The following is a 12,090-nucleotide window of genomic DNA, read 5'->3' on the forward strand; positions in this document are numbered from 1 at the left end:
TTTTGAAGGAGTCCATCTTGGCATACTAAGCCCGAGGGACCCTTTTTAGGTCATAGGGAGACTTTCAAAGATGACAAACAAGTGAAGGATCTTGGAAGAACCCTTATAACTGCTATATGTATATCTCCTCTTGAAGATCACCATGAAGAAAACAAATCTTAATATTCATCTAATGAAATTTTATTTGTGGTCTATAATAATAGCAACGACAAGTTATATGGAACTCATTTTGGCAACTAGTGCAATAGTCTCATAACAGTTAATCCCAAGAATCTAAGAGAATCCATTGGCAACCAAGTGAGCCTTATGTTTATAAACTGACCCTCTAAAGAAAATTTTATCTAATAGATCCACTTACATTGAATTTTTTTATTCCTTTAGGAAGAGGGACTAGATCCCAACTGTGGTTCCTCTCCAAGGACCTAAACTCTTCCTACATAATTGCATCCCACTCAGGGATACCTATAGCTTTTAAAAAGGACCATAGATCAAAATTTGGAGCAATGGAGAGATATGGAGGCTACTTAAACAATGAACTTATTCCTCTAGTATCTAAAGGATCACCAAACCAATAACCTACTAACTGCAATGCTTGACGAGCCTAAAGAAGTCTTGAGACTGGAGAATCCAAAGGAGAATCATCATCCCTTGAATTATGTCTATGGAAAGAATGTGAATCCTCATCATTGTTGATTGTTGTTAGCATTTGAAGTGGAGAATGAAGAATCCTCATCAAAATTAAGAGGCCTAAGATCCTCATAATAACTATCATTATGATGTAATGTCTCCAAAGTGATAGTAGATGGAGAAGTGCTAGAAGAAGAGCTAGTGTAAGTCTCTTAAAAATTAACATGGATCTCAATGAAAAAATTATGATTGGTAGGATCAAGAAGCCTTTAGCCTTTGACATAATTTGGATATGCAAAAAATATACAAGGCTTAGTCTACACAACCATGTCCTTGCATTTTTATATTGGAATGTGGGCCAATGTATGAGAACCAAACACTTGAAAGTCCTTAACTAAGGGTTTCCAACTAGTCCAAGATTCAAAAGGAGTTACTCCCTTCATATCTTTGTGAGGGACTTAGCTCTAGATATAACAAACACAATTGATATTTTATGCACAATATGGTGGTGCCAAAGATTTAGAGTGCAACATATAGCTGGCTATTTATTTCAAGGACTAATTTTTCCATTCTAAAACTCCATTTTGCTGATGATTGTAGGGAAATGCATACTATATGTTAATGCCCTTTGTATAACATTTCCACTCAAACATGTTGTTAATATATTATCCCCCATTATTTGTACGTGGAAAAATAGATTTCCTATATTGTTTCTTTAAAAGTTCTTTAAAGTCTAATAGTAATCAGACCTTAGATTTTTTTTTGGAAAAATATACAAAAGTGTATTTAGAATAATCATCTATACATGTCAAAACATATCGGGCCCTATTGAAAGATGAATGTGGAATTGGTCCAACAAAATCATTATATACCAACTCCAAAAGATGTGAAGCTCTCCAATCCTTTCCTTTGTCAAATTTATCCTCTAGATACTATCCAAGAATGAATCCTTGAAAAATACCATTAGAAAAGTGAACTAGAGGCAATCCTCTAGCTAGGTCATGCTAACTAAGATGCTGCAAGTAGTGATAGTTTATGCGGACAAACTACTGATAACACAAGTTACTCACTTCATAAGGATGAGTGAGAAAAACAAAAAAAGGAGGATTAGGAACAAAATGAGAAAATAAATAAAGCCATGAATGATGATCTTCTCTCCCAACTAGAACTATAGAATCACTATGCAAGTCATGAATTATAATTAAATCAGGAGATAACTCAACCCCTTGACCCACTTTCCTGAACTTGTGTGAGTGATCTGATATGATAATATGAGATAAGTTGATAATTAGGGCACACAAACAACATCATGGAATGTGCCATCCCCCATATCAACAAATCCTCTCCCACGGACCTCAACAGGAGTGTCATCATCCATCAAAAGAGAAGGAATATAACATGGCTCCAAATATGCAATTTTATCTATTAATGAACTTATGTGGTATGAGACACCCAGACCAAGAACCCAAGTCGATAGTGGTGAAGAAAATGTTACAAGGGCATTGTCCTTTCCTTCCCCAATTGATTTTTTTAATCCTTGATGGACCCCTCTCTTGAACTCTGTTTTATTAATTATAGAACACTAATATTACTCTTTTCAAGAATGTGTATCAAGCATTCGATTCATTTCTTCAAACATCTATGCTCATCATAAATGAGCATTTTACAATAGGTACATTTGTTCCTATCTTTCTTATTCTTTCCATCATTAGAAGATTGGGTCTCATTACCTACTTTTGTGGCAGTTGGTTTTTTATCCTTATTGTCATTGCCATTCTTTTGTTTCTTATACTTATTGTTACTACTTTGTCCATTTTATTCTTTTGTGCCTTCATTGGTAGCTAGGGAATGTGACTTGGGGGATTTTAGAGTGCCCATCTAGATTAGCTTATCATGATCTCATGTGAGAGAAATAGAAAAATCATCCAATGATGGCATGGCAAATTAGTCCCAAGTGCACTCTTAGTAGCATAGAAGGTAGAAACAAATATATAATTTTCCTAGAACACAACTTAGAGAGGATAGTAAAAAATGTTGTTCATATTTATTTTCAGTTCCACATTGTTTAACTACAACCTTACTAATTTCAATTTTGTGAACAAATTCTAGATTATGATAAAATTGTTTGGACTTAAACTTATGAGTTCATTTTCCAACATATGACCCCTCATTGAATCTTGAGTTCCAAATAGAGTTTCTAACTTTGTCTATATTTAATTAGGAGTACTCAAGGATTCAATATGAAAGAGTAACTGGATAAATAGACAAACACAATTTTTCATACACTTCATCACTTTTATTAAACCACTTACACTTTTCTATATCCAATACATGTTTAGCTTCTAATCCCATTCTTATCCTATGCAAACTAGATTTTCTTAAGTATATTGTCATGTGTGATTGCCACTCAATATAGTTATAAGGAGTTAGAATAGACACTATTGTTTTATTCACGATGCAAAAATATAGAAAGAAGTATTGAAGGAAAGAGAACACAAGAATACCAATACACCGCACCCTTTTCACTAGTCTAAAAAATTAGCCCCAAATATTACAATGTAGGAAATTTATTCTATAGTGCAATTACAAAGCTTTTCCCAAATTATAATAGTGTGAAGGCCCACAATGGCCAAAAGTACAACACTTGACACAAAATAGAACGTAATACAAAATTTGGAAAGAATAAGTTTGATTTGCAATATCTAGAGAAAAAGATACCAAATTGAATCTAAACCAACATGAATGGAAAGTTCTCATCTTTAGCTTTCCAGAGATATCTTGTTCGTTGAAATTTGACACTTGAGGAAAAAGATTGAAAACTAAATTTGTCCTACAAGAATGGTTTTCATAGCAAATTATTTTTTACTTTTGATTTGATATTTAAAATATCTACTAATTTGATGTAAAAAATAATAGAAACCCAAAAATATTTTAATGCTACAAAGGTAACCAAAAAGCATTTTTCTTTCCAATAAGAAGAAGATGCAAAAATGATGTGAATTTAACCTTTAACTTCTAGGAAAAATGGATGCATGACACTTTTTTGGATGGCAATTTTTGTCAAATATGTACAATATTTGTAACATCTAATAGATATTGTGATGGTTTTTTGAGCCTGGGAACAAAACCCAAAATTTATTTTTCTATTTAGCTTGAAGAAGACATAAATTTAATGCAAAAATGGAAATGCCTCCAATATTGCCTTTAATTTTCCATGCGTTGATTTTGATGAAAACAAAGCCAAATATGAACTTATTGAGATTTCTAGACACTATGGAACAATTAAAATTTCTATTGAGATTGTTAGAATGTCGTAGACATAGGTTTTATAAAATATTACACAAAAAATCATTTAAGTTAAAATTTTACCTCAAACTTTTCTAATTCTCTTATTGATATGAAAATGAAAGAGAAGAGTATACTACATTTTTAGGAAATTTGTAGAAAAATTATTAGACCCCTTGAATCTTTGAAATATGGAAACTAAAATCTATTTTTGCACTAAAATAGTTCTAAAACCATGCTAGAATTTGAAAATATGAACAATGGCGAAATGAGTTGGCGGTTACATGGCGGATGATGTGGCAAAACAGTTAGTGACAAGTTAGTCAATCGTAGCTATTAATTGCAAAATCAACAGTGTAAAATGCGCAACTAACACGCATGTTAGTCAATCCGTACTGTCATTTTGGAGCCAAAATAGACGCGTCCAAATCAATAAGGAAAAAGGTAATATGTCATGGTTAAGTAAAGCATGTGGCAGTCCTGGATGAATAAATGGCTGACATATAAGAGCTATATAAGGCAAGTGGATTTCATGCAGAGGGCCCACTTCAAAGGATAAAGTGTGTTAACGGTTGCACATCTCGAAAGAGATCCAATGATGAGCATTGTTTCGCAGCCTGAAGATGCAAGGTGTTTAAACTTTGTGAAACAGCAAAAACCATTAGTGATGAGGACTTCATATGGTTAGTGAAAAGGTTTAGCAGTCACTGTGGAGAGTAAAGATTGAGCGAATGCACGGTTTTTAATCTTCACAAAACAGCGAAAAGCTAGGACAATGAGATTTCCTTTGTGGTCTATTGGAGCTTTTTTTAAAATTCAATGTGAATTAATGTCGCAATTCAATGCTCGATTGCCCTATTAAGACTCACATCAATGGAATTTTGGTATCATTTCAAGGAATTTTGCAGAGGAACCATTGCGCAGAGCGAGTTTCTTCAAGCAACAAGTAAGTTGTGCACTCATTTTGAAAGTTACAGTTCAAATTGGTTTCATTGGGTGTTTAAATTCTCAGAGGTCTGTTTGAGTTTTAAATTGAATTAGTTATAAGTCAAGATGGCACCACGAAGAGATTTCACAGGGAAAGTGAATTATCAGGGTAGAGATATATGTGATGATTTCTTGGAACAATTAACCATGTCTACAAATGTCACTGCTAAGATCAAAGAATTAGTGCCCAAGGCCCCCCATTTGAGAATTGGAGATGGTTTGTATGACAAAGGGAAATGGTTGAGGGATTCATAGATAGGGATATCAGGGCTGGGACTTTTCAAGGTGGGTTTTGGCCAAAGACATTCCTCTGCTCCAATGAACAATATATGGGAATTAGATGTGGGAAAGCTCATAGTCCCTAGGTTTTTTATGGATGTAGATTTATTAACCCAGGTTGCAAATAATTATGACCCTTTTGCTAAATGTGTGAGAAATGTGAATGGGGGAGCCTTAATTGAGATTAACGATGATGATTTTAGGAAGGTGTTTAAGCTTAATGAGGTATCAAACTACTTAGAGCCAATCAATTTTGATACACTTGCACAGGTCTACAATGTGTAGAGAGATCACCTCAGGAGCGGCCCTTTGAAAGAATTCTTTGTCAAAATAGGAGGGTTAACTATTGTAGGCCCTAGTACCATGGATCCCTTCTCTCTGAATTTGTTTACTCTAAGGGCTAAAGACATGTATTGGTCACTTTGTCATATTTTTGGGCGAATTCATAGAGAAGGCTCACAGATTTCAAGTAAGTTGTCCATACCCATAGGCCCTTTATAAATTCAAATGGAGTCATCATCTAAGGCTAGTAAAACTAGAAAGGGGAAGGAACCTCTTACCATAGAGGAAAAACCCAAGAGATAGAAAAAGGAAGGGTGTTCTTTGGCCCAAGATTTGATTGACCAATGGCCATCATCTAGTTTAAGGTCTAAAAAGATTAAAGCTGATGAGGAAGGTGTGGAGGATTGATTTGAGGATCTTGGAGACACATGGACCGAGTTAAGGGGGTATGAATTTTTCGTATATGGATACAAAAGAAGAGTTTCCCCTTAGCCTATAAGTAATTTATGGTGATTAAACTTAGGCAAATTGCCTATGGCTAATGTCTTTGCAAATGTAGAGCTCATGAAAGCCTTGGCAAACAACTATGACCCTAAAACTAGAACCATATATGACTATATGGGTAAGCCGATTCTTTCAATTAGAAGGGAGGTTATCGAGAATGTGTTTGAGTTAGACTAGGGGTTTGAGGAACCAATTGATCTCAAGAAAATGACAAATGAATATTTCAACCTACAACACATTTACAAAACATGGAGGCTCCCCATACACAGGCATAGAAATGCAGGGTCTTTAGTGCCATTAGGCAAGGATGATAAAGCCCCTTATGATGTCAACTCATTCCACCCTCACTTCAAATACACTTATTACTGTGTTGCTCAGGTCTTAGGGATAAAATCCCATTGTTTACTGGATATTGCAGCCATGGTCATTTGTGCTAATTTGCAGTCTAGAGACCCTCGCTTCTTTGATTTTGCTGCTTACTTAGTTGACACCCTCAATCATGAGTTGGAGAAGTTGAAAGGGGATGTAATCAATGTACACTTTAAGCATTATTCCCTTCTTATGCATATGTTTCTATATGTTGGTGAAGATGAAGGATTGTGGCCGGAAGAATTATGTGTCAGAGCATATGACAAGGCTGGAGTGAGAAAACCAGTGCAGTTATGGGTTTCTTCATGGGACCAGAGATATGCAAATAATCAGTATTGGCATTTTGAAGAGTTCTTTGTTAAGACATTGTATAGATTGTTGGGTTGTCCATATGACCATTCCCTTGCACCAGAGATTCAAAGGTTCTTGAGACCTAAGGATTTTGGTGAAGATTCCTCAATTGACCAGAATTGGGGAGATTGGTATTGTTTTTCAGATTGTACACAAGTAAGGGTATACAGGTTTGAAGGAAGACTGTATCTATTACCACTTATAGTGCCTAATAGAGTGGCATGCTTGGAAATTGTAAGGCAACTATCAATTGTGAGTGCAGAGCAACTAACAAGCCATGGGAAATAGTCAATTGTACCTGGATTGTTAGTCTTTTCAGACATTATTATGAAAAGTTCCAAAAGTTATGGCTTGTTGCAGACAAAGTTGGATTATTATGGCATGGCGATGGGGGACCCAAGGCTAAATTTTGATCTTGAGGGATATATAAGGACAACCTGGTCATCACAGAAGCTAAAGATTGGAGAGCATAAGTCATATTTTCCAGATGATCTGATTAAGAACATTGGTAGAGAAGAGGCCAGAGAAAAAAGAGTAAAGTTTGAGAAGGTTATGCAAGCCTACAAATGGAAGCTCTTCAAAGGATAAATTCTTGTGCAAATGTAACTTATGTGACTATGAACTAGCTTACTAGCGAATCAACTATAACGTTTTATTGAAAATAAGTGTTTGTGGCATTCTTGTAAAAATGTCTATGAATCTTATATTGTTAAGTGTTCATTTATATTAAGATTTTTATTCAATCTTTTCTCTAAGATTAAGATTTATATATGTATGTAATTATTTTATTAAGTCAAAATAATTTATTTTACTTTAAGATTAGCTTTTGAATTATTTATCTTATTTTTATTATTGTTTTAAAATTACTTTTTAAAAATAATTTTGATATTTAAAAATTACACAACATAATTTTAATTAAATAAAAAACATAATTATATTTTAACATTTTATGATTGTCAAAAATTTTTTAATAGAAGATAATTTTATAAACAAAATAAAATAATTTAAAATTAATATTAATTTATTTATGAAAGAAACATGTTGACTTAATATATTTATTTTGATAATATTTTTTGTTTAAACCAACATACATTTTTTCCAAATTTCTTAAAAAAAAATTCAATTGAATAAAATCATCCAAAAACACAACTATCGGTGAGCTGATGGATTGATGGTGGTGGACGTGTACGGTTTGATTGGACAGTGATTGGCAGTTCCCGACGTTTGCGCAGCAGGAGGGAAGGCGGTGCAGTGCCGTGCAGTCATGACATGGGGGGCATCCATGGAGAAGACATGGCATGCGTGGGCCATTTTGTCCGCTGCATAGCCATTGCCATTTCAAATAACATAATAAAACAACCAAAAAAATTGACGGTGGCAGACATTTCAATCATCTTGCACGCATCTAATCGACTATCAACCATTGATTTGTATGAAATGACGTTAATTATATTTAATTGAAAATTAGCGCTAGACTCCAAAAAAGATATTTCTATGGTGAGCTCCATGTGCACAAAATTTTAGAGGTATGTGATTCGTGGTCCATAGGTTAGTGAATGGATGATTCATTGCATTATGTGTGTCTGTTACCGAGAATTGTAGTTGTAAATTGTTTACTAAATTGAACACAAGATGAGATAGGGATGTGGTTCATTAACTTGTCTATTCTGGAAATAAGCCCATGAATACTTAATTCTTTCTCATTGCCGGTAGTCAAAGCCATGGTTTATGGAGGTAAACTAACGGGAATCCAGACTACCTGGATAAAACCAGAGTGATTACCCGAACATCAGGAAAAGGATGGACATCTTAGTTTGGCTCAAATAATTGTGGCACAGTTTCCAAGCAACTTCAATAACCTACATTTTTTTTTGTCAACCTCACCTTTCATTAGTACACATAATAAGAGTAAAAAAAAAAGGGTAATGGAAGGTCCATTAATAAATATCACATGTATCAATAGTGGTGCCTTTTTTAACTTCTTTTACAATAATTAGCTCATTACTGGGACATTTGTGCACCACTATTGGGTATTTGTCGACTACTACTAGGGCATTTGTCCACTACTACCAGCTATTTTGAGTTATCTACTATTGGCACAAAGGTGATCATGTATTGGACCACACTTTGAAATGTGTAATTTTTTACTTTTGTGCACATAATGAATTCCACAACGTGCATCGTTACTACCCACAAGCCAAAACAATAGCATTAAGCAGTTAAGTCACATATGGAGAGAACCAAAAAAGAATCATTAAAATTGGATGAACCGTTTAGGAGCTTAAGCTGCATGAAGTTAGCTATGGTGACTACTGGCTCCTTTCCTCTATCTTTGTTTGTTGATTATGTTGATTCAACACAATCTTTGTATTGCTATCCAAACACATAAGTCGTGCCGACTTCCACCCTTTTCGATGCACCCAGGTCTACGCAAAGCATTTATTTGCCTCATTTACCTAGTGATGGGATAATAACCACATAAAAAGTAAATTATATACTTTTTAGATGGCTTCTTAATGGTGGTGGTAGGGGAGATGTCTATGCATCAAAAGGGTCTGTGATAGGACATTTTTGAAATTTAATGAATAAATTAAAAATTAGAATAGTGTTTTCAATTTTAATTTAATTATTAAATTTCAAAAACTATCAGGTTAATCACTGATTTTTAATTTAATCATTAAATTCCAAAAACTCTCATATCACAAATCTTTTGTTCTTTTAGCGTCTGTATAGACAATTAGAACACTACCCATCCTTGACTTTGAGTATATTAAATTTTGAATAACAACTAAATCATATTATAAAGTAATTGAAAGAAGAAAATATTAGAACTTTGGGTGAAGTGCTTGGTCCTTTCCAAGGACAATGGACAATTTGAACACTATACATCCTTGACTTTGACTATATTAAATTTTGAATCACAACTTAATCATATTAAAAAGAAAATGAAAGAAGAAAATATTAAAAATTTGGGTGAAGTGCTTGGTCCATTTCTAGGACAATAGACAATTTGACTTTGAGTGTATTAAATTTTGAATCAAAACTAAATCATATTAAAAACTAAATGAAAGAAGAAAAGATTAGAACTTTGGGTGAAGTGCTTGGTCCTTTCCTAGGACAATAGACAATTTGAACACTATACATCCTTGACTTTGACTATATTAAATTTTGAATCACAACTTAATCATATTAAAAAGAAAATGAAAGATAAAAATATTAAAACTTTAGGTGAAGTGCTTGGTCCTTTCTGAGGACAATAGACAATTTGACTTTGAGTATATTAAATTTTGAATCACAACAATATCATATTAAAAAGTAATTGAAAGAAGAAAATATTAGAACTTTGGGTGAATTGCTTGGTCCTTTCCAAGGACATTGGATAGTTAAATTTTGAATCACAACTATATCATATTAAAAATTAATTGAAAGAAGAAAATATTAGAACTTTGGGTGAATTGCTTGGTCCTTTCCAAGGACATTGGATAGTTCAAACACTATACATCCTTGACTTTGAGTATATTAAATTTTGAATCACAACTAAATCATATTAAAAAGTAAATGAAAGAAGAAAATATTAAAACTTTGGGTGAAGTGCTTGGTCCTTTCCGAGGACAATAGGCAGTTTGACTTTGAGTATATTAAATTTTGAATCACAACTAAATCATATTAAAAAGTAAATGAAAGAAGAAAATATTAGAAATTTGGGTGAAGTGCTTGGTCTTTTTCCAAGAGAATAGACAATTTGAACACTACATATCATTGACTTTGACCATATAAAATTTTGAATCACAATTAAATCATCTTAAAAAGTAAATGAAAGAAGAAAATATTAAAACTTTGGGTGAAGTGCTTGGTCCTTTCCCCAAGACAATAGACAATTTGACTTTAAGTATGAAAGAAGAAAATATTAGAACTTTGGGTGAAGTGCTTGGTTATTAAGTATTAATGGGCTTGTTTACTAAATTGAACACAAGATGAGATTGGGATGAGGTCTGTAGGTTATTGAATGGATGTTTTGTTGCATTATGTGTGTCTGTTACCAAGAATTGCATTTGTAAATTGTTTACTAAATCGAACACAAGAGGAGATTTTTTGAAGGAAAAATTCTAGCTTGCATGAGAAATCATCAACAACAGTTATTACATCTTTTTGGTGTGACTTCTATGATAAATGCTTGACTAATCTCTCCAAACACATTTAATTAGTTGTCTACATGGCAATGCCAATGAAATTCTGTAAAGTGACACCAAATCTCTTGTTAATCCAAATTAATTTTGTTTGGATGAATTTTGTTGTTACATTTGTAAAAGGTGTGATTTGTTCTAATATTTTATAGTTTATAGTTACCATACATATTTTCACAAAAGAATCATTGACTAACTACTTTTACACCCCTTAAATGTAAGATCTTTCAACTAATCACAAGTCTATGGGTTAAGATGCTACTTGTAGAAAAATAAGTGAAAGCTTCCTCAATAGTAGTCTCTCACCATAATTATGCGTGAGTGGTTGAGGGTACAACTATTTTATTGCATAGTTCTAGATTGAGATGGAGAGGGTTTATAATAATAGAGTGTGTCATGAGCATAGATAAATATATGAAATAAAATACGATGTTATAATCATTCAATTCAAAATAGGATTCAAATTGGCACACTGCATACAAAGGAGGTGGGTGTAGAAATAGGAGTATCATATTAGACATTACAAAATGAAATTAATGGAGAGAAATAACAGTTCTTAGTCAGGGATTTTTGATCTATAGAATAAAATGCCTATTGATTGAATTGGAGCATATGTTGCAATGATAGAGTGTATGCATCTTGATGGGGATGAAATATGTTGTGACTTATGTTCACCATTTTGCATAATCCCAATACTAGAATATGCTCACTGAGTAATAAGGGCATACATTTGTCTTTAAAGAATATATTACAATGTGAGGCTTTAGCAAAAAGGGAAATAGAGGTAACACCAAAAATTTTAATATTTGACCAAGTTATTTCTAGTTTCAATCAAGTTTCTAAGACTGTTTATCTTGTCATAAGTACCTTAATTATGTCAAATTCTTGTGTCACATACTCTCATGTCCTATTGTAGAATCAAGTAATCAGTTACAAGTTGACTCTAACTAACCCATTTGGAGTGGTGAGGATGTAAGTCAACATTGAAATGTATTCAAGACTGTATAACATATAAGTGTTCACAAACACAAATTAAACTATTGACATAAACATTGCAAGTTTGCACACATCATTAGTATGCATGCACTAACCCTATTATTAGTTTGACTAACATGTGGGCTATTTAAAGACCAATTTATTTTTCAATTTGACTATCTAGAAATGAAATAGTGGAGCATAGCTATCCTCAAGGAGATAAGAAAAAAAACTAGATGAGTTTATG

The sequence above is a fragment of the Cryptomeria japonica genome, chromosome 5, assembly GCF_030272615.1.
Source record: "Cryptomeria japonica chromosome 5, Sugi_1.0, whole genome shotgun sequence".
Classification (NCBI taxonomy): Eukaryota; Viridiplantae; Streptophyta; class Pinopsida; order Cupressales; family Cupressaceae; genus Cryptomeria; species Cryptomeria japonica.